Raw genomic sequence first — 24632 nt, 5'->3', positions numbered from 1 at the left:
GAATCTTTTTTTCTCTGCCAATTTTTTGTGGTGTTTTTATATTTCATCCTATCAAACAATTGGAAACTGATGATTTTATATCCAGCATTCCAAATAATGAGCAGCTTGACTACTTTCCTTATACCCTCTGCCTTTCAGAGGAAGTCAAGCCTTGGCAAGCTGTGCAACTCTAAATCACTGCTTTGAGCAGAAATACAGCATTTATGACACATTCCTGGTATTTTTGCCCATTTCAAAAAATAACTTCGAGGGATAATTAAATTTACATGTACTTTTTGAAAGCCTGATTTCATACTTGTATTTCCAAGTCATCATTGTTTTCACATTAGATCTTTGCTACAAGGAGCTATTTAATGAAATTGGTCTCTGGGATTTTGATCATTTGTTATGTAGATATCTTTCAAATGGCATTGTGTTTTCATAACTTATGATACAGTTTAGAGAATAGTGTTCCTCAAAGTTCTGATTCTTTGGTTGCTTCAAATAGTTGATGTAAGGATAATTTGAAAAAAATTTGTTGCTGTGTACTAGTAATGAATTTTTGTGGTAAGAGCATTTTTTGTGGTAGAATTTGACTGATATTTTAAATAATCATAATTGTACATGATTAAAGCATTTGTACTGGTATTATTTCATTTGAGCCTTTCACAACCCTCATAGGTAAGTAAACAAGGTCTTTTTATTTTAAAAAATACTGATGATGCCTAATAAATAATGCAGTCAACACACAAGTGTTCCATGTCATAGTTCTGACATGAATATTTAAAATTAACATGATAATTCTTTAGACTTTTAGAAAGTTTAAGTTTTATAGAGGGGCTTTTACCTATCTTATTTCAATTCTCAACTACCCTGATGAATGATAGAGATTTTTTTCAACTTTTTTGAGAAATTGACATATTGTCAATTGATATAATTGACATGTTGTTAATTGATAAAATTGACATATGACATTATGTGAGCTTCAGATGCACCATGTAATTATTTGTTATGTGTATATATTACAAAATGATCACCACTGTGAGGTTATTTAACACATTCATTGCTTCAAATAGTTATGAGGGGGGGTGTGTGTGTGTGAAGAACTTCTAATATTTACTCTCTTAGCAACTTTAAGTACATAGTACAGCCTTATTAGCTATCGTCACCATTCTGTAGATTAGATACTCTGATCTTATTCACCTTATAACTGAAAGTTTGTACCTTTTAACTGTTTCTATGAGTTCTTTTTAGATTCCACAGGTAAGTAAGATCATACAAAATTGGTCTTTGATTTATTTCCCTTAACCAAATCCCTCATGGTTCATTCATGTTGTCACAAGCGGCAGGATTTCCTTTTTATGGAAGAATAATATTCCATTGTGTATGTGTGTGTCCCCTTTTCTTTATCCATTCATCCCAACAGTAGACATTTAGGTTGACTCCATGTCTTGGCTATTGTAAAGAATGCCATAATGAACCTGTGCATACAGGAACCTCTTAGCAATAGTGCTTTAATTTCTTTTGGATATGTACCCAGAAGCAGGATTACTGGATCATATGGTAGGTCTGCTTTTAATTTTTTGAGAAACTTCCATGCTGTTTTCCATAGTGACTATACTAATTTATATTCTTATCATTAGTACAGAAGATTCCCTATTCTTCGCATTCTAGCTAGCTAGCACTTATCTGTCTTTTTTTAATGATGATTATTCTGGCAGGTGTGAGGTGGTTATTCATTGTGGTTTTGATTTGCATTTCTGTGATATAAATTATTTTGCACGGGTTTTCCAGTTTTCCCAACACCTTTTTTTGACTGAGACTTTTCTCTATTGATTGTTCTTAACTCCCTTGTCAGATATTAGCTGGCCATAAATGTGAGGGTTTATTTCTGGACTCTCAGTTCTGTTCCATTGGTCTATGTGTGTTTTTATGACAGACCCATTCTGTTTTGATTACTATAGCTTAATAGTATAGTTTAAAATCAGGAGTATGATACACTTCAGTTTTATTATTCTTATTCAAGATTGCTTTAGCTACTCAGGATCTTCTGTCATTCCATACAAATTTTAGGATTGATTGTTCCATTTCTGTAAAAACTTCAGTGAAATTTTGGTAAATGATGTATTGAACCTATAGATGGCTTTGGGTAGTGGACATTTTAACAATACTAATTCTTCTGACTCATGAACATATACTATCTTTCCATTTATTTGCATCTTCTTTAGTTTCTTTCATCAGTGTCTTACAGATTTCATTATGCAGATTTTTAACGTCCTTGATTAAACAGTCTATATTTCTAAGTATTGTGTTGTTTTTGATGCTATTACGAATAGGATTGTTTTCTTTATTTCATTTTCTGACAGTTCGTTGTCAGTGTATAAAATTGCAACTCATTTTTTTAATGTTAATTTTGTGTACTGCAGCTTTATTGAATTTGTTTCCTTGCAGCTTTTTGGAAATCTTTAAGGTTTTCTATGTGAAAGATCATATCACCTGCAAATAGAGACATTTTTTCTTCTTTCTAATTTTGGTATCTTTTATTTCTTTTTCTCTTTCTTGATTGCTATGACAGGGACTTCTAGTACTGTGTTGAATAGAAGTGGTGAGAGTGGACCCCTTATTTCTGGTCTTAGAGGAAAAGCTTTCATCCTTTCATCATTGAGTATGATATGAACTGTGAGCTTATTATATAATGGCCTTTATTATGTTGAGATACATCCCTTCTAACCTAATTTGACAAAGGTTTTTACCATAAAAAAAAATGTTGATTTTTTTTCCAAATGCTTTTTCTGTATCTGTTGAGTTAATCATATGATTTTTATCTTTCATTTTGATTTTCATGTGCTGAAACATCCTTGTATCCCAGAGATGAATCCTACTTGTTTATGGTGTATGATTTTTCCAGTGGGCTGTTGAATTTGGTTTACTATTATTCTGTTGGGGATTTTTGCATCTATACATGTCAAGAGTATTAGCCTGTAGTTTTCTTTTCTTACAGTATCCTTATCTAGCATTGGTGTCAGGGTAATCCTGGCCTTGTAAAAAAAGTTCAGGAGCATTCCTTTCTCTTTAATTTTTTGGAGGAGTTTGAGAATAATTGGCATTAATTCTTCTTTAAATGCTTGGTAAAATTCACCAGTGAAAGCATTTGTTTCTGGGCTTTTGTTGGGAAGTTTTTCAATGCTGATTTGATCTTCTCACTAATAATTGGTTTGTTTTTATTTTCTATTTCTTCATTTCAGTCTTAGTAAACTGTATGTTTCTAGTAATGTATCCATTTCTTCTAGGTTATTTAACTTACTGGCAAGGTTGAATTTATTGGCATACAGTTGTTCATAGAAGTCTCATCAACCTTTGTGTTTTTTGGTATTAGCTGGAATGTCTTCTCTTTCATTAATCATTTTGTTTACTTTTGCTCTTTCTCATTTTTTCTGGGTTAGCCTAGTTAACAATTGTCAGTTTTTTAATCTTTTTAAGTACCCAGCTCTTAATCTTTTCATTTATAATTGTTTTATTTTCATTGGTATCCTGTTCTCTGTAGTGCCAACTTTGAGCCTAGTTTTTTCTTCTTTTCCTGGTTCTTCAAGGTACTTTATTTGAGAACTTTATTTTTTTTATTCATACATGTGTTTATAGCTGCGAACTTTCCTCTTGGAATTGCTTTTGTTGCATTCCGTAAGTTTGTTGTGTTTCTATTTCATTTACCTCAAGAAATGTTTTATTCTCTTTTGGTTTTTTATTTGATAAATTAGTTGTTTAGGATTGAGTTGTTTTATTTTCATGTGTGAGTGAGTTTCCTGTTACTGATTTCTAGTTTCATACCATTGTGGTTGAAAAAGATATTTGATATAATTTCTATCTTATTGAATTTGCTAATCTTGTTTTGTGACCTAGCATATGATCTATATTAGAAAATGTTCTGTGCATGCTTGAGAAGAAGCTGTATCCTATTGCTGTTAGGTCCATTTGTTCTATAGTATTGTTCAAAACCACTCTTTCGTTATTGATTCTCAGTCTGGATGATCTCTCCATTATTAACAGTGGGGAATTGAAGCTCTTATTGTATTCCTGTTTATTTCTCCTTTTAGTTTTGTTAGTATTTCCTTTATATATTAAGGTGCTGTGATGTTGCATATATATTTACAGTTGTTATATCTCCTTGATAAATTGACACCTTTATGATTATATAATAATCTTCTTTGTCACCTGTGAGCACTTTAGTTTAATGTCTATAATATATGTGTTACTATTTCTGTCTTTACAACTACAGAAAGAGATGAGAGGAAGTAAAGTGATTTGCCCTAGTTTATGCACCTAATGATTGGCACAATTAATCTGTAGTGATGTGGCAACTAGATTTTGTATGAACTAGATAAACAGGAAGATCCCTATTTTAAAAACTGAGCAGTCTATCCTTATGAAAAATTGGAGTGCATTCATATTTCATCAGGTAGCAAATCTTTGCTATAGAGAATAAGACATAGTGTTATATTAGTAATTTATAAGATGTTATTATAAGTAGGTAGTTAAGCAATCTTATTGAAACAGGTTTAGGATCCTATCTCTTAAACAACTAACTGTGAAGTTGATGCCTGACATTTCACCTTATTTACTATTTCTTTCTGTTAAGCAAACTCTAGATACTCATCTGCTCTTTCTCTCTCTCTATCCTTCTCCTTACTTCCCTTCCTTCCTCTCTCAAATGCTAATGAGCCTAATAGTTGCATTACTAAATCACTATCACCTGTCTCCTTATCAATAATATGTTGGCTCCATTCCAGAGAGAAGGATATAACTTGATTCTGGGAGGCTTGGAGTAGGATAATATTAGGATTGAGTTTATTGTTAATGCATTCATGCTTGTTTCCACTCAATAATTTCTTCATTCATTAAGTATTAATTGAGCAGTAATTATTTACCAGGTATTATTGTAATAAACTCTTAAGACATACTGGTGAAAAACACAGTATCTCTGCTCCTCTTTATCATGAGGAAGATAGATATTGTTTAAATACATAAGTGAATATAAAAACCACATTAGTGAAAAGTGATACCAAGATGAAATATTTAGTTCTCTAAGATCTTAAAGGAAGATTAAGGCAAGCCCTGAAATAAAGTGCTGAGGAATCTAGAAGGTCAGGATAGTCTGTGCTTACTTTACAACTTTTCTTAAATTTAGAGGGATGGAGAAGCTCTGTAGAACTAATTGGATTTGCTGAACTAAATGGGACCTAATAATATTTATCACCATGTAGGCAGTGAAACTTAATTGTCAAATAAAAAGAAGAAATCCATCTCCAAGTGTTTATATTTTGGATCCAGGTTATGCTGTGTGCTGGTCTATTTCAGTATATCTATATCTATTTCAGTAGATATACATATAGAATTAAGAACTTAGAGAAAAAAGAGAGCATTGTGTTTCTCCACTCCTAAAGAGAAAAATTCAGAGAAGGCAATGGCACCCCACTCCAGTACTCTTGCCTGGAAAAATCCCATGGACAGAGGAGCCTGGTAGGCTGCAGTCCATGGGGTCGCTAAGAGTCGGACACAACTGAGCGACTTCACTTTGACTTTTCACTTTCATGCATTGGAGAAGGAAATGGCAACCTACTCCAGTATTCTTGCCTGGAGAATCCCAGGGACGGGGGAGCCTGGTCGGCTGCCGTCTATGGGGTCACACAGAGTCGGACACGACTGAAGTGACTTAGCAGCAGCAGTAGCAAAGTGAAAATTAGTGACATCTTATGTCAGTAGGTTTAAAATACCTGTCATGTAGGAAATGGTGCTCAGATAGGGTTTTGAGCTCTTGGGGGATGGTGGATGAGAGGACATTCACTGAATCTAAGTGCCGTCTGGTATGGTTCCTCAAGCTCGTGAATCAGGGCACTTAAATTTTTTAAGCCATGATTTCTCATCTGTATAATATTTTGATACCTTGTTGTGATGAAATAATCAAAACGGAGATCTTTGTGCAATGTTTAGTCCTGGTTTTTCCATCAGTAGCAGCTGTTCTCATTATAGCATCATTATTATCATTATTAAATTATGCCTGGAATATTATGCTCAATTAGAGGCACAGCATTTTAAGAAGGATATTTAGCAACCAGAAAACCAAATGAGTGACACATAAACCATGGAGTTTGAAGAACCAGTAGCAGAAAAAAGTAAAGGAGAGGCCTATTTCCCTTGAGGAAGGGAAGCTAGGAGAGAAAGGATAGCTGTGTTTACACAGATAGCTATTTTCCAGTCACCACAGACTGTCCTCTTAAAAGAGCAAACTATGTCTGCCCTAAGGGCAAAACTAGACTAATGGTAAAAGATGCCAAAAGACATTTTTTTTTTAACTGAAATATATGTGTGTGTGTGTGTGTATAAGAAGCTCATAACAATTGCAACTGATAAAAAAATCTGGTAGGTTGCCATGTGCTGTAAAATAATTTTCTAGGAAAGAATTAATTCTTGCACTGGGCAAGTGGTAGGATTAGATTATTTTGAAAGAACTCTGGGTTGATGTTTACTTGTCATCAGCAAAAATATGCAGGACTTCAGTTAAAGGACAATTAGGACATCACTGGTTTAAGTGAAGATGCAGATCCCATATGCATATACCTGTGGGAGCAATGCTGTTTAGGAAAGATGAAAATCACATCCCTGCTACGATTTTAAGTAAAATGATGTGTGTGTTTTGTTGATAGTCTGTTGCCATGTTATTTCTTTTCTTAGATTTTTCTCACAAGAATACATTTTACAGTTGTGTCTGAGAAAAATAAGTCTAAGACCCCCACATTTTCCATCATTATAACTAAATCTAGAACCCCCTTGGGGCTTTTGATCAATCTTATTAATGCTCTAAGAAGCATCACACAGAAGACAATATACATGAGCATGTATCTGTGTCTGGGCAGATAGTGGTGTTAAATAATGAAGCTAACAAGTATTTTAGGTGATCTTCAAATTATTTTACATTAGAAAAATATTCTTGTGACATTCCAGTGAGGCTTAGTCATAATTTTTTTCAAGGGGAAAGCAAAGAACATTACAAATGCTCCTCCATGGTGTCATTGGACACAAATTTAATTCGAATTACTGTCCTATTTTTATATTTTCTTGAATTTCATCTTGTGCTGTGAAAGTGCAGGATTTGTCTTCCAGTTCTGATGGTGTGGAGGTACCTTGGTAGATGTGAACTTCATCTAACAATTATCAGTTCCATGTGACCACAGAAAAGTACCAGAATATGTATATAGACTCTGACACATTGTGCAGATATTATCATGACCCTCATGTATATCTGGACTGTAAGGCTTCTGCCCTTCCAATTCTTCCACCATTAGAAGAGTAGTGACTTGGATATTAAGGGTGCGTCTGTTGTTCAAATATATTTTATTGAAGTATAGTTGATCTAAAATGTTGTATTAATTTCTGCTCTATAGCAAAGTGCTTCAGTAATACATATATATATGTTATTTTTCTTATTCTTTTCCATTATGGGTTGTTACAGGATATTGAATAGAGTTCTCTTGTTATACAGTAGGATTCTGTTTATCCATTCTGTATATAACATCTTGCCTCTGCTTACCTCAAAGTCCCAATCCATCCCTCCCCTACCTGCCCACCTCTTGACAACCGCAAGTCTGTCTGCTGTCTGTGAGTCTGTTTCTGTTTCACAGAAAAGTTCATCTGTGTCATATTTTAGTCTCCACATATAAGTGATATGATGTGGTGTTTGTCTTTCTCTTTCTGACTTACATCATTTCGTATTATACACATCTATACTGCCGCAAATGACATTATTTAATTCCTTAGGGCTGAGTAATATCCCATTGTATATATGTGGCATATCTTCTTTACCCATTCCTCTGTTGATGGACATTTAAACTTCCAGTTGATGGATGAGAGTTTTCTTAACACTTGGCTTATGTTCATGGTGACATCTTGTGCAACTTGCAAGTAATATGGGCATTTTTCCTGGCGGAAAATGAATGAATTAAAAGCAAAAAGAACTTAATACTTAAGGAATATTAGAAGTATTGTATAGATTATAGGTCAGCCTTTGAGCCAATATTACAACCATTCAGGATATCTGTTTTGTAAGATATCAGTTCAGTCAGTTCAGTTCAGTCGCTCAGTTGTGTCTGACTCTTTGCGACCCCATGAATTGCAGCACGCCAGGCCTCCCTGTCCATCACCAACTCCCGGAGTTCACTCAGACTCACGTCCATCAAGTCAGTGATGCCATCCAGCCATCTCATCCTCTGTCGTCCCCTTCTCCTCCTACCCCAATCTCTCCCAGCATCAGAGTCTTCTCCAATGAGTCAACTCTTCGCATGAGGTGGCCAAAGTACTGGAGTTTCAGCTTTAGCATCATTCCTTCCAAAGAAATCCCAGGGCTGATCTCCTTCACAATGGACTGGTTGGATCTCCTTGCACTGCAAGAGACTCTCAAGAGTCTTCTCCAACACCACAGTTCAAAAGCATCAATTCTTCGGCACTCAGCCTTCTTCACAGTCCAACTCTCACATCCATACATGACCACAGGACAACCATAGCCTTGACTAGATGAACCTTTGTTGGCAAAGTAATGTCTCTGCTTTTGAATATGCTATCTAGGTTGGTCATAACTTTCCTTCCAAGGAGTAAGCGTCTTTTAATTTCATGGCTGCAGTCACCATCTGTAGTGATTTTGGAGCCCAAAAAATAAAGTCTGACACTGTTTCCACTGTTTCCCCATCTATTTCCCATGAAGTGATGGGACCAGATGCCATGATCTTCGTTTTCTGAATGTTGAGCTTTAAGCCAACTTTTTCACTCTCCACTTACACTTTCATCAAGATATCAGTATCTGGCAAATGACTGTTTCTCTTCTCTTAAATACAATCAGTTGTAAGATTCACTGTTACATTAATAAGAATACTAAAAGTCTACATTGAATGTATTCACCTCTTGGTAATATATACTGATTTCAAAAATTCTAAAGTATAAAAGGAACATAAAGTGCATTAGAATTGAAGAAGTATAAGAAATATCTTCCTCTAATTGCAAAGGAATCCATTATTTTATTATTCCTAAGTGGACAAACCAAAAAGAAGCAAAATTCAATGTTATCAAATTAGTATCTGTCAGTCTCACTGGTGCAAATCTGCCTGCTTGGTTCATTTTCCTGAGCAGACCGTTAGACTGTTTCTCCTTGGCATACAATGTAAAGCAGTTTATGAGTATGTGTGTGCACACACAGTGAGCTTCCTTAGTGGCTCAGTGGTTAAAAATATATATATATACCTGCCAACACCTGCCAACATAGGAGACATGGGTTTGATCCACGGGCAGGGATGATCCTCTGGGGATATGGAAATGGCAACCCACTCCTGAAAAATGGGATTTTTTTGCCTGAAAAATCCCATGGACAGGGGAGCTTGGCGGGCTATGATCCAATGGAGTTGCAAAGAGTCGTATATGACTTAGTGATGAAACAACAGCAATATCAATGTGTACTTATACCTGCTGGCCCAAACGTGTGGGTTTGGATTACCCTGGCAGTGATCAAGACTGCCACATGAGTCAACAGGTACCTTTGTAATTTAGAGTTTTTAGATCCAGAGGATTGAAGGAGAAACATTTTAGCAGTAGACACAATGCCTTATTAGATTTTTAGCTCTGTAACATTGAAAGGACATCAGAATAAATAATATATGAATTCCCTGGCTTCCATTCCTCAACTGTATTAACCTGACTTACTAATTAAATGAGCTCAGAGCCCAAGAGCGGCTCACCCCTCTGACCATGCACAACTGTGAGTTTAGGCATGGGTTGGCCCAGGCTCAGCTTGAAACTCAAAGAACAGCCAGGAGTAATTACAAGCAAATTGATTCTCATTATGGGTTGGTAAATGTGAAACATTTCCTTAAAAACTAAATAAGTTCCAGAGTCCCTTAGGACATTGAGTGTTGGATAAGACTTTGCTCAGAAACTAACATTGTATAATATTTACCTCCCTGAGAGTCAAGGCCACTTTCTTTAATGTTTCTACTGCTCATTTACTTCTTGCTTTGAAATTATCCATTAGAGTAAAAAGTGCAGTTTCAGGGCACTCTGTATATGATAAATATTTCTGTGGCAAACCTCCTGGAGGGAAGGTAGTAGGGGTACAGACTTGTTAACTTGGCTTTCCTTTAGGCTCAGGAGCTGTGTGTTAGTCAGCTGTGTCCTACTCTTTGTGACCCAATGGATTATAGCCTGCCAGGCTCCTCTGTCCATGGGATTTTCCAGGCAAGGATACTGGAGTGGGTTGACATTTCCTTCTCCAGGGGATCTTCCCAACCCAGGGATTGAACCCAGGTCTCCTGAACTGCAGGAGAATGCTTTACCATCTGAGCTACTAGGGAAGCCCATAGGCTCAGGAGAGGTGCTAACAAGGCTGTTATCCTCCAAAAACTGTCTCTTCTTGGCTGAGCTTCATTTTATACTTGATCCTAATTAAGTGAAAATGCCATATTTGTGACTTTCTTAGCATTTTTAGTGAAGGCCTGAAAGCACTTTGTGAAAGCTGATGTGAACATCAGAAGCCAGAGGCATAAATACACCCACAGACTTTCCCTGAAGCATTTCTAGAAGACTCAATGTGGTGTTTGTTTGATAGCTGAAGCCCAATGAATTGCAGTTCACACTGACTTTTCTCACATCCTCCACCTGGCTCCCTATGTAAGCAGTTGAAGACATGTTCCTTTCAGTAGGCTTTCAACACTGCAAATCGAATGCCTCTCTATTCACAGTAGCCTCCAGAGCCTATTGTCTATCCCTTAGCCCATTTCCACTGTGGCGGGTACCATGATTATTATATTTTTTGTCTTCATGATCACCATCATCTGTAATGGTAATTGCCATTTATTAAATGCTTACTTTGTGCCAGATATGATTTTGTGTATATACAGACATTAGTCAGCCAAATCAGTTCAGTCACTCAGTTGTGTCCAATTCTTTGAGACGCCATGGACTGCAGCATACCAGGCTTCCCTGTCCATCACCAACTCTTGGAGCTTGCTCAAACTCATGTTCATCAAGTCGGTGATGCCATCCAACCATCTCATCCTCTGTTGTCCCTTTCTCCTCCTGCCTTCAGTCTTTCCCAGCATCAGATATGATCTCCCCAAAATCTCTCATGTAGCAGCTGCTAGTACTATTTTCTATTTACAAATGAGGACATGATGCCTTGGGGAGGTTGTATAATGTATAAAGGCCACACAGATAATCAGGTAAAAGTCTAATTGAAGAAAATATAAAATCTCATGTATCTACTTTAAGTGGGAGACTTATTTTGCTTATGGAATTCTTGGAAGGAATAAAGAAACAGACTCTAGGCTATGGTTCCCAAAATCGCAGCTCAGCCTTGCATTGGCAAGGCATCTTCTGCTCTTGCCAGGATAGTGTGACTCCTACTGAGTCAGTCTTCATGACCCAGATAATCACAATGGTGTGATCACTCACCTAGAGCCAGACATCCTGGAATGTTAAGTCCAAGTGGGCCTTAGGAAGCATCACTATGAACAAAGCTAGTGGAGGTAATGGAATTCCAGTTGAACTATTTCAAATCCTAAAAGATGATGCTGTGAAAGTGTTGCACTCAACATGCCAGCAAATTTGGAAAACTCAGCAGTGGCTACAGGACTGGAAAAGGTCAGTTTTCATTCCAATCCCAAAGAAAGGCAATGTCAAAGAATGCTCAAACTATCACACAATTGTACTCATCTCACACGCTAGTAAAGTAATGTTCAAAATTCTCCAAGCCAGGCTTCAGCAGTCTGTGAACCGTGAACTTCCAGATGTTCAAGCTGGTTTTAGAAAAGGCAGAAGAACAAGAGATCAAATTGCCAACACCTTCTGAATCATCAAAAAAGCAAGAGAGTTCCAGAAAAACATCTATTTCTGCTTTATTGACTATGACAAAGCCTTTGATTGTGTAGATCACAATAAACTGTGGAAAATACTTCAAGAGATGGGAATACCAGACCACCTGACCTGCCTCTTGAGAAATTTGTACGCAGATCAGGAAGCAACAGTTAGAACTGGACATGGAACAACAGACTGGTTCCAAATAGGAAAAGGAGTACGTCAAGGCTGTATATTGTCACTGTGCTTATTTAATTTATATGCAGAGTACATCATGAGAAACGCTGGGCTGGAGGAAGCACAAGCTGGAATAAGATTGCTGGGAGAAATATCGATAATCTCAGATATGCAGATGACACCACCCTTAGGGCAGAAAGTGAAGAAGAACTAAAGAGCCTCTTAATGAAAGTGAAAGAGGAGAGTGAAAAAGTTGGCTTAAAACTCAACATTGAGAAAACTAAGATCATGGCATCCAATCCCATCACTTCACGGGAAATAGATGAGGAAACAGTGGAAACAGTGTCAGACTTTATTTTTGGGGGTTCCAAAATCACTGCAGATGGTGACTGCAGCCATGAAATTAAAAGATGCTTACTCCTTGGAAGGAAAGTTATGAACAACCTAGACAGCATATTAAAAAGTAGATATTTACTTTGCCAACAAAGGTCCATCTAGTCAAGGCTATGGTTTTTCCAGTAGCCATGTATGGATGTGAGAGTTTGACTATAAAGAAAGCCAAGTGCTGAAGAATTAATGCTTTTGAACTGTGGTGTTGGAGAAGACTCTTGAGAGTCCCTTGGACAGCAAGTAGATCCAACCAGTCCATCCTAAAGGAGGTCAGTCCTGGGTGTTCATTGGAGGGACTGATGTTGAAGTTGAAACTCTAGTACTTTAGCCACCTAATGCAAAGAGCTGACTCATTGGAAAAGACCCTGATGCTGGAAAAGATTGAAGGCAGGAGGAGAAGGGGACGACAGAGGATGAGGTGGTTGGAGGGCATCACCGACTCAATGGACATGAGTTTGGGTAAAGTCTGGGAGTTGGTGATGGACAGAGAGGCCTGGCGTGCTGCAGTTCATGGGGTTGCAAAGAGTCGAACATGACGGAACGACTGAACTGAACTGAGCCAGTGGGCCACAGTAGTAGCTGCTAGACCAAAACCATGCTGCCTCTCAGGCTATGCTATTAAGATAGACATTTCATGTCATACCTCTCTCTACTTAGTTCATTTCTGAATTCAAGTCTCTATCACATGTATCTGATTGGCAGAGCCTGGATCACATTTAGAACTATAGATAGAAGTCATCCTGGATATTATAGTAATTTAGTATCCAGGATTGAACAGTGTGTCTAAGCAGAGATTTGAGCCCAGATATGCCTGATTTTGAGGGCTTCCCAGGTGGCACAGTGGTAAAGAATCCACCTGCCAATGCAGGAGACACAAGAGATGTGGGTTTGATCCCTGGTTCAGTTACAAAATGGCAACCCACTCCAATATTCTTCACTAGAAAATTCCATAGACAGAGGAAGCTGGCGGACTGCAGTCCTCAGAGTCGCAAAGAGTCAGACATGACTGACCACACATGCATGTATGCCTGATTTTAGAGCCCATATCTCTAGTCACTATACATGTTTCCTTGTTTATAAGCGTAACAATATTAATACATTTCTCTTTGTACTATAAATTATTTATTTGTAATGATTCTGTACTTAATGAATCCTACCTACTAAATTATATGCTTTCAGTAGACATTTGTTATTGCTTTGACTGCCTCATATCTGAATACTATGTTTGAAGAATCCTCTACATTTTGAGACAGAGCCCAGCTCCCATAACAAAAGCCAAAATAATGCCCAAAATTCATTGTCTAAGCTTCCTTTGCAACTAGAAGGTAGGTGCAAGACCACAACACTACCAATTATATAACTTTGAATTGGAAACCCATGCTTTAAGAACCAGTGTTGTGGACAATCCACCCTAAGAAAAGTAGTAGACTTGGCAGCTGATGGGAATAGAACCTCAAGGACATGTGTCAATGGTGTCCACATGAGAACTGCACCACCTCTACTATGGGGGTGGCATTGATAACTGAACCAGTTCTCCTGTATGATTTTGGACATTGTTCTTGATTTCATAGCTTCCACACCTACATTTCTGATGTTCTATAAGCTGTTAATTATCAGTTTAATATTAATAAATGCCTTTCTATTTAACCCAAGTCAGTTTCTGTTGCTTGCATCTAAGAAACTTGATTGCTATGCTTCTTGAAGGAAGGGTTACATTTTATGCCATCTTTTATCTCTTAGATTTCTTTGCAAATGACAGGTAGTCAAGAAATCCTTCACTAATTTGAGTCATTTATTTCACCGAAGCTTATTCTAGATCTAGATCCTCCCAAAACAAAATAGTGGATGTAGGAATTCCCAAATATATCTGCTCCTCTATTGGGGTTTATCACCCTCCTTGCTCCCTAGCCATTTGGCATGTGATTTCGGGCTACTTAAATGAAAGTATTAGGGACTTCATGTGAATTGTTCTGTGGCCATTTTTGATAGGTGTGTGTGTGCTTAGTTGCTCGGTCGTGTCCAACTCTTTGGGACCCATGGACTGTAATCTACCAGGCACCTCTGTCCATGGGGATTCTCCAGGCAAGAGTACTGAAGTGGGTTGCCATGCCCTCCTCCAGGGGATCTTCTCAACCCAGGGATCAAACCCAGGTCTCCCACATTGCAGTCGAATTCTTTATCATCTGAGCCACCACGGAAGCCCAAGAATACTGGAATGGGTAGCCTATCCCTTCTTCAGGGCATCTTCCCAACCCAGGAATCAAACTGGGGTCTCCTGCATTGCAGGTGGATTTTTTACCAGCAGAACTGACTACCAGGGATAGATAGATAGATAAAATTTGTTGAGCATTTACTAAGTACTGAGTGCCTTGCATTCATTGTCTTATTTTTTATGTCAACCTTTTGAGAATAAGAGAGTAAACATAGGTCACACACTGAGGTATGGAATCAGGATTCAGTCTCAGACAGTCCATCCCCAGGGACCTTATTCTCTATAAGCATAAGCACCCAGCTGTATCTGCTTTAAAAATACAAAGAAGATGATGTGGAAGTCAAATGATCGCTAGTGATGAAACTGGACATTACATTAAACTATATTAAACTATGAAGTTCTAGTCCCATTCAGTCCCTGTTAAGGGAAGTTTTATATCCTATTGGTTAAGTGTAACTTATTATTAATAATATAATATTCATAAATATATCAACAGCCTCTTAAACCAATGCTAGTGGCTTTGTTTCTCTTTTTTTCTGATAAACAGAAGATTTTTTTAAAGATTTATTTCTCACTAAAAGCAAGCCACTCATTGTTAGATTAATTGATTTCAAATGCTTTTTTACCACCTTTAAAAATAATTATTATGGATATATGTTCTGAAGCATTGTGTTTGTATATAAGCCTCTGACATAAAGTATTGCTCAAGTCCAAACTTAATTAAATTTGCAGCCAAATGACAAAGGTTGGTGCACAGAAATGAGAAAAATGAGATTGAACTGGCGTTGAGTTGAATATTTGTGGCTATTTTGAATTGCAATTGTATCAGAATCACTTAATATATGAGAAGATAGAGAGTATTATAAATTATTTATATATGCAAAAAAGTTGTTACATGTATATATTTTTCCAATTCCCCTTTCTCTTCCTAGTACTTTTAAGTAAATAAAGGTCTTGCTAAGAGGCTGCAATTTTCTAGTGTGAAGATGTATTAGCAAAATGTTCCTTAAAGTTTAAAAAAAAAGTACCCTTTTACGATTTGAAGAAATATATGCAATGTAATGCTAGCAACTACTGCTTGAAATGTCATTTTGATTCTTTTAGTGGATTCTTTTAGTTAAGCCTTATACATTAATAATCTCATTTAATCTTAACAACAGCGCTTTGGTTAAGTATAATGTTATCCCCATTTTACAGATTCAGAAACTGGACTAAAGAATTTAAAACACACATCCAAAAGTGGTGAGATTGGAGTTCATTTAATCCCTAAAGTCTAATTTCAGCGTCTGATAATTTAACCATGGCCGTGGTACTTATTCATTTAGTTACTAAAAACAATACAGGTTTATGAACACAGCTTCAAACTGTAACTGATATTCAATTAAACACATACTTACTGGTATCTTAATAGGATTGGGTTTGGAAAACCATAAAAAGAATTGGAAGAAATTGTGTAAAAATAAAAGACTTGTTCAAGAGCCATCAAAAGGATTTATTGTAACCAAAACGGGGTTGTAATTCTTATTTTAACCAGTTCTCTTTTCTGAGAAGTATGAGACCATGAGAATGTTTAATCAGGTTTTCCTGAAAGAAAACAAACAAACAAACAAACAGATAATCTGCCCAATTCTCTTTTGCTAAATATGAAATCAATGATACTCTAGAGCAGTGAGAAATCTTCAGTCCCTCTAATCACTCAGCTCTTACATATTAAAGTCCCAGTGGGCCAGGATCCAGCCTCAACACCAGAAGAATGGATGGGATTTACTTAGACTCAGTTTGGTCCTCTGCTTCCTTACACAGCAAATCAAAAGTATTGCTTTTCCAGACCTTATTTCTAATAGTTTAAGGTTTTTCTTTCTTTCTTTCTTTCTTTTTTTTTTTTGGTTAACCATTATGGGCATCTATAACTCTAACTCAAAAATATCTGGGAACAATTTCTAAAGCACAATATGCTACATAGAAAACTATTGTCTAAAATATCCACATAAATAAAGAAATTAATTTTTTTCTTTTGTTTTGGCTATGGAATGCAGGAGGAGAAGGTCAAAGAATAAAAGCTTCTGTTTGAAGAATTCTTTCCTGGACTTTCATACATTTTCTCAAAGAAGATGAGTTAGTAATTATTGTATTCTTGCAAATCACATTGAGTTGGTGCTAATTACCTCTTGATGACTGGATGGAAGAACTATTAGGGAGAAGTGAGCAGTCAGGGCTCTTCAGCTTTACCTGAGCTCCAGAGAAAGAAGTAACTGTATCTACCATTTTCCAGTAGCCTTAGGACTTTTTAGTCACTGTCCTTTTTGCCTGGAATCCTTTTCCTCCATTCTTGCTTAGCTAATGTCTAGTCATCTTTCAAATCTAAAGTTAGATTTCATTTCTTAGGGTCACCTTCTCTCGTTTCCTCGTCTCAAAACATCTGTCTCATTCTTCATACAAGTTGTTGCAGTTGTAGTACCTATTTGTATTATTTTACAATCAGTGTCTGCCTTTCTTTATTGACTGTAAACTCTATGAGGTGAGCTATGTGTTTATTAATTTTTTTTAATCATTCTGTGCAAAGCATTCCCAAACCAAGAGGTATTTGTTAAATAATGGATGCGTGGATGGATAGATGAATGTTTAGATGAATAAGGAGCAGCCAATTCAAACCGTATTTATCATTTGCTACATTCAGGGAAATCTGTTCAGTTTTACACTCAAACTTTGGGCATCACTACCTTTTTCAAATTATGAAAACAAGTGAGAGGAAGGAAAAATAGAGTGCATGTGTTTCATTAAGCTAGAAGCTCTCAGAATTTAAAGTATATCATTTCATAAAGAAACTGAGTTTCAACCATTAGCTGGCTCCTTCTCAATCTTACTAAAAATGAAGACTAAGTAGCCCTTCAGTGGATGGTCATGTATTTTTCCCTTCATTTTAGTATTTTGGTGGATTATATTAATTGATTTGAACAATAAGCCAACCTTACACTCCTGGGATAAGTATCACTTGATCATAATGAATTGTCATTTTTATGTTATTGATTGTGACTTTCTAATTTTTTTAAAGATTTTTGCTCCATCGGGGTACTGAACTATAATTTTGCATTTTCGGAAATGTCTTTGTTAAGATTTGGTAATAGAGTTATGTTGGCCTCAGATATGACTGAGGATGGTTGTCCTCATTGACCATTTCCTGAAAATGTTATGTCCCATTAACAAAATTTTATGACCATATTAACCATATCACAGTTTTATATAAACTGTTGATAAAGAGTATGAATAATACACAAGAGTAGCTCTGCTATCCTCACACCAACTCATTAATACAAACTTGTACTATAAAGTTATTGATTTAACTTTAGATCTACTTAGCTCTCTGAGTTAGCTTTCATTTCATATTCCAATCTGTATGATTATCCATAGAGTTTCCCAAAAAAAAGGTGTTTCTAGAAGTGAAGTTTGAAATAATAAGAGCTAATATTTATTAAAACTCTGTACAACAGTGTTTTGAATTTTTATATGAAATAAACCTGCATAGTACTGTTTATATGCCTATTTTCAGATGAGAAAACTGAGGCACAGAGGAGTTAAGCAATTTGCAAGTTAAGCAATAAGCAAGTTTTACAGAGTAGTGGAGTTGGAATTCAGGTACAGGCTATTTGGTTCCAAAGTCTGAGCTGTTAGCAACCACTCTGTCACCACAATTTTACTCAAGCAGCATTGTATTTGGGGTCAGGAGACCGAAGTTGGAGCCATTGTCTAGTGCCAGGAATCAACTAAGTTCTTCAGAGAGTGGAAGAGTTAGACCAGGTAGTCACTAGATGTTGTTTTAGTTAAAAATGTAATTATTGTTTACTTGGATGTCTGACCATTTCCATATGAAGAAGAGGCAAGGGGAATCATAAATGCTGTCATGTGGACCTTTTGTCAAGTTCCTAGATGAATATTTCATTTGTCTGAGTAAGTGACAGACCTAGAGATGAGTGCAACTCTGACTGCCTTGGGAATTAAAATCTCTATCAGGTTTCATTAAGGGCATGACCCTAGACAGGCTCATAGGGCCCATGATTAGAGGGGACTCACGCTCTGCTATCACTGTCCTGAAATTCTTAATTTGTGGGAAAGGGACCCCTCATTTTAGTTGTACACCCCACACATAATTCACCAGTCCTGCCCTTAATCCCTCTGCTGTAATCTTCAGCTGCTGCACTGATAGCCCAAGGTTTGGCCCAGAGAGGCTTCCTAATGTGGGAACATGGCTTGTGATTCAGCTCCTTCTTAGAGACCACTAATGAATCATCAGTGAATGCTGAGTCTTTTTGTTCAATGGCCTGTTGTCTATTGGTTCTAGCCTTTTAGATTCTGGAAAAACAGAGTTTTCCATTATATCTTATTGATATCCACAGCCAAGTTCTGTGGGTCAATACCTGTTATCTTGCTAATGGTAGAAATAATTGAACATGTTTACTTAGATTTTGCATATATAAAATGAAAGGAAGAGACTTTTCATGATGTGTTGTTCCCGTTTTCTCTCTGGGCACAATATCTAATTCTAATATTATATATTCATTGTTGGCTATAAAGTTAAGCTCTCTATGCCATGTAAGAACTCAGAATAATCTAGAGAAAGGTCTTTTTCTGTCCTGTGAAACTATTTGACATTCGACTTACTCCCACCACTCCACCCTGGGAGAATAGCTCAGTGATTAAAGAAACTAAATGAAAATTGTTTTGCAAAAAGTCTACCCTATTAATGCTTCTTTGATATCACAGATTTTTTAAAATGTGTCTTGTTAAGTTGACCCGCTATTCTCACCAAAGGAAAAGAGGGCTTGGTTTGCCATTTTATAACATATGCTCCAGCTTAACTAAGTTAGTTGAAGCAAACCTGTCAGTTGCCAAAGTGTAGAGTATTAAAATCTCAACAAAATGTCAGGAGAAATGGGAAAACTGGTGAATTTAAGAAAATCTGTCATAAAGATTGCATTGCATGTTTCTTTCTGCCTAACTTGAGGTGACATATGGAAGTTTAAAAATATAACCTAATGATGTGTCTTTATGGTAACAAGTTTATATAACCTAATTGCCACAAAACTGTCATTGCTGGTTAATGTATTAGAGTAATAAAAATATGTTGTGTTCTTAGAACTTATCTGGAATGAATTCTGGATAGCAACACTGATGGTCCCTGAACCATAAATTTTCTATTTTTGACACTTATTTAAAGCCTGAGAAGTTGTACATGGTTAAATGTGGGTATAGTATTCTGAAATGTCTTCTTTGGAGGCCTGGCATGGACGCAAGAACATAGGTGAGCTCAAGACAGTGCAGAGAGCCTTCCGTTATGGAAGAAGCCTGTACTTAAAGGATTGGGAATGAAGAAATAGAGACTAATCCAAGGATTTGGTCTTTTATGGGAAGTATTAGCCCTAATCTTCCACCCAGATACTTTTTTAGCTCTTTTTGTTTGGAAATAACTTTTGATTTACCGAAAAGCTGCAAAGGTAGTACAGAGAGTTCCCTCAGGTTTTTCACCCAACTTCATCTAATGTTAACATTTTTCAAAACCATGATGCATTTCATCAAAAGTAAGAAATTAGCAATTTTAAAATCCAGTTGACCAAACTAGTCTTTATGAAAGGGGCTTTTCGGGTGGTGCTAGTGGTAAAGAAAGGCAATGCCAAAGAATGCTCAAACTACCGGACAATCGCACTCATCTCACACGATAGTAAAGTAATGCTCAAAATTCTCCAAGCCAGGCTTCAGCATATGTGAACCGTGAACTTCCAAGCTGGTTTTAGAAAAGGCAGAGGGACCAGAGATCAAATTGCCAACATCTGCTGGATCATCGAAAAAGCAAGAGAGTTCCAGAAAAGCATCTGTTTCTGCTTTATTGACTATGCCAAAGCCTTTGACTGTGTGGATCACAATTAACTGTGGAAAATTCTGAAAGAGATGGGAATACCAGACCGCCTGATCTGCCTCTTGAGAAATTTGTATGCAGGTCAGGAAGCAACAGTTAGAATTGGACATGGAACAACAGACTGGTTCCAAATAGGAAAAGGAGTACATCAAGGCTGTATATTGTCACCCTGTTTATTTAATTTATATGCAGAGTACATCATGATAAACACTAGACTGGAAGAAGCACAAGCTGGAATCAAGATTGCCGGAAGAAATACCAATAAGCTCAGATATGCAGATGACACCACCCTTATGGCAGAAAGTGAAGAAGAACTAAAAAGCCTCTTGATGAAGGTGAAAGTGGAGAGTGAAAAAGTTGGCTTAAAACTCAACATTCAGAAAACGAAGATCATGGCATCTGGTCCCATCACGTCATGGCAAATAGATGGGGAAACAGTGTCAGACTTTATTTTTTGGGCTCCAAAATCACTGCAGATGGTGACTGCAGCCATGAAATTAAAAGACGCTTACTCCTTGGAAGAAAAGTTATGACCAACCTAGATAGCATATTGAAAAGCAGAGACATTACTTTACCAACAAAGGTCCGTCTAGTCAAGGCTATGGTTTTTCCAGTGGTCATGTATGGATGTGAGTTGGACTGTGAAGAAAGCTGAGCGCTGAAGAATTGATGCTTTTGAACTGTGGTGTTGGAGAAGACTGTTGAGAGTCCCTTGGACTGCAAGGAGATCCAACCAGTCCATTCTGAAGGAGATCAGCCCTGGGATTTCTTTGGAGGGAATGATGCTGAAGCTGAAACTCCAGTACTTTGGCCACCTCATGCGAAGAGTTGACTCATTGGAAAAGACTCTGATGCTGGGAGGGATTGAGGGCAGGAGGAGAAGGGGACAGAAGAGGATGAGATGGCTGGATGGCATCACTGACTCGATGGACATGAGTCTGAGTGAACTCCAGGAGTTGGAGATGGACAGGGAGGCCTGGCGTGCTGTGATTCATGGGGTCACAAAGAGTCGGACACGACTGAGCAACTGATCTGAACTGAACTGAGTGGTAAAGAATCCACCTGCCAGTGCAGGAGACATAAGAGATGCATGTGCTATCCCTGGGTTGGGTAGATCCCCTGGCTGGAGGAGGAAATGGCAACTCACTCCAATATTATTGCTTGGAAAATCCCATGGACAGAGGAGCCTGGTGGGCTACAGTCCATGGGATTGCAAAGGGTCAGACATGGCTGAGCAACTGAGCATGAACATAAGTGTTTATTAAGATTTCACCACTTTTCCAACTGTTTGAGAATCCAGTCCAAATGTGGCATTTAGTCATCATGTCTTGATTATCTCTTTTAACATAGTTTCTCAGTCTTTTTGTTTCAAGACCATGATACTTTGAAAGAATACTGATCAACTATATTTAGAAAGTCCCTCAACTAGAGTTTATCTCATATTTTCTTACAATTAATTTACTTCCTTAAGAAAGTACACAAAATCCAGCAGAGCTGACTCCAAGAGGAGGAGGAGCCAGGCTATATTGAGATAGTCCCATTAAAAAAAATTATTGTAGTATAGTTGCTTTACAATGTGGTATTAGTTGCTACTGTAAAGCAAAGTGAATCAGCCATACATATACATACATCCTCTCTTTTTTGGATGTGCTTCCCATTTAGGTAACCACAGAGCACTGAATAGAGTTCCATGTGCTATACTGTAGGTTTTCCTTAATCATCTGCTTTATACATAGTAATGTGTATGTGTCCATATCCATCTCCAGCTCATCCCACCCCCACCCCTCCTCTGCTGTCTGTGCATTTGTTCTCTACGTCTTTGTCTCTGTTATCTGCTTTGCAGATAGGTCCATCTGTACCATTTTTCCAGATTCCACATATATGTGTTAATACTTATTTTCCCCTTTCTGACTTACTACACCCAGCAGAACAGTCTCTGTGTCCATCCATGACCGTACAAATGACAGAACTGCTGTTTATGGCTGAATAGTACTCCGTCGTGTATATTACCACACATTCCTTACCCATTCCTCTGTCAGTGGTCATTTAAGTTGCTTCCATGTCCTGGCTGTTGTAAATAGTGCTGCGATAAACATTGAGCTGCATGTATCTTTTAGAATTATTTCCATGTAAACAGGTAAAGGCCAATATGATTAAGCTAGACTAATTATTTATTAGTGTACATATTGGTAGTAAGTTTATCATATGGAAATTTATTTTATAGTAAACTTTCTTCAAAGGATGATAATACCAAGTAATATGTGCCAGACTCCTTGCTTAATATATGGTGCGCAATTTTGTTATCAAAACAACCCTATGAATTAGAAAATGTTATTATTGTTATTATCACCATTCTTATCTTGGAGTATAGGAAATTTAAACTAAAGAAAAGTTTCATGAATTTCCCAGTAGCACAACTTGTAATTCTTGTGGAATGCGTCCTTAAATCTATGCCCCTCTGACTCCAGAGTCCATATTATTTATTTGTTAAGCAGTGAAAATTTAGGTCCTCTGTAATTTGTTCCTCCTTCTTTGAGAGTAGCCCATAGAAAATATTTAATCAAGAGCTATTCCAGAGACCTTTTAATTAAGTTATACCAGATACTGACATTATGTTGATGAAATCATCTATGAAAATGTCTTTCAACAATATTAGTAGCAACATACTCCAAAACAATTCCTTTATCTCCCAGTCGTAGTCTCCTCTTCTGCTTCCTCCGCTTCCCCACACATCCCCTTTTCCTCGTCTTCCATCTCCTTCTCCTCCATAATTTCCTTCTTCTTCCTCTCCTCCTTCTATTTCTTCCTCTCTTTCTCCCTCTCTCTCCCCCCTCCCATCTGTCTATACACACACACACTTTACATGAATATATGTGTGTGTTTATCCATGTACCTATAATCTATCTACTATCTATCTACCTACTTATCTATCTACAAATGTAATATAGAATATGACTTTATGAAGAATCATGCTTTCAAAACAAATCTCATTAGTGAAATTTCTTTGCTTCAGCATTTATGCATTACTTAAGTCATGAATACATTACTTAAGTCCAAACTTCTTGCACACTTTTAGTATGAATCAGTAGAAGAAAGAATTTTAGGAGTGTATCTTAGCAGTTTATTTATCTACAGTGTTGACATGGTACATACTGCTAAATTGGATCATCTGGATGACTGCAGATTATTAAAACTGTAACCTCATATAGTTTAACCATTAACTTGGATGCATCAAAGTATTCCCATAGTCTATTGTTAGACCAAAGTGCACTGAACTGAGAGTTATATATTATCTAGCTCACCAATCCAATTTTACAGATAAGTTATCATAATTTTCAAGGTCATTGATCTGGTTAATGACAGAATCAGAGCTAGAACACTGGGGTTATATGTCCCTTCCTCCTAGAAATTATGCGATTCTGGGGAAAAAAAAGTTATGAATTGGTGAAAATAAAGCTATTTATTCTATTTATTCTAAGAATCTATCAAGAGATACTTTGTGCGCATAATAAAATGTGCACATATTCTTAAGAAGAATATGTGTTGAGACACAGACAAATCCTCCTATGATTTCTTAGAATTACGGCCAGAAACTTTGCTTCTAGTAGACTAGGACCAATTTCAAGTTGAAAAATACACGTTCTACTTTGAGATCCCAAATCATAGTTCTGGTGCCTATGTACTAACCAACCTATGCTTTTCACTTTGTCTTTCAAAGCATGCTGCTGGCTTTATGTGTCAGTCTTATGAGGTTTCACTGAAATTAAACACTAAAAACTGTTGAGATTTATGTATTAATATATGCTGCTTTAATCGTGTCTCGTTCATTTTTTAAAAGTATGATGTTTAAAAATTTCTAGATTGTTAGTCTTTAGTGGTTTAACTGTGTAAGAGCTTCTTAGATGATAATACATTTGATGTGGAACTTCCTAGGTTTAAATATTAAGTTTTAGCTATATAGTTCTTTCCTAAAGAAAAATGGTTGACATGAAAAATGAGGCATTTGATGGAAGATGGATTCTGTGTGGTATATACTGTATACTGTATATACTGTATACTCTCCACACAGGTAATGTACAC

General features: G+C 36.9%; 1 protein-coding gene across 7 annotated transcripts in view; it reads left to right on the top strand.

Annotated features, from left to right (window-relative positions):
- Positions 1-24632, top strand: part of GABRB2 (gamma-aminobutyric acid type A receptor subunit beta2) — a 444580-nt gene that overhangs the window by 308099 nt on the left and 111849 nt on the right. The gene's annotated exons all lie outside the window — the stretch shown is intronic.

Source organism: Bos grunniens, chromosome 7, assembly GCF_055505025.1.
Source record: "Bos grunniens cultivar Pamir isolate PY7600 chromosome 7, Bosgru_T2T1.0, whole genome shotgun sequence".
Lineage (NCBI taxonomy): Eukaryota > Metazoa > Chordata > Mammalia > Artiodactyla > Bovidae > Bos > Bos grunniens.
This window is presented reverse-complemented; position numbering and strand designations above follow the sequence as displayed.